Here is a 254-nt window from a genome sequence, read left to right as displayed (position 1 = left end):
AGGACATGGCGACCAAGTGCTTACCTCCTTTATTTTTTTTTTGTAACTTTATTCATTTTATTTTTTTTAGAATATAACACTATTTTTTAACATATGCAATTATTTTCCATCATTTACAATACAGTAGTTACAATGACACTCCAAATGGATAAGCAAAGTAAAAAATCAGAACCCCAACTTCTATTTCATGTAATTAGACTTATACAGAAATTAGAAGGTTAAGTAACAACTAGTTAATCACCTAATTTCACAGC

The sequence above is a fragment of the Suricata suricatta genome, chromosome 9 (genome assembly GCF_006229205.1).
Source record: "Suricata suricatta isolate VVHF042 chromosome 9, meerkat_22Aug2017_6uvM2_HiC, whole genome shotgun sequence".
Taxonomy (NCBI): Eukaryota; Metazoa; Chordata; class Mammalia; order Carnivora; family Herpestidae; genus Suricata; species Suricata suricatta.
The sequence above is the reverse complement of the archived record's forward strand: the minus strand, read 5'-3'. Positions refer to the sequence as shown.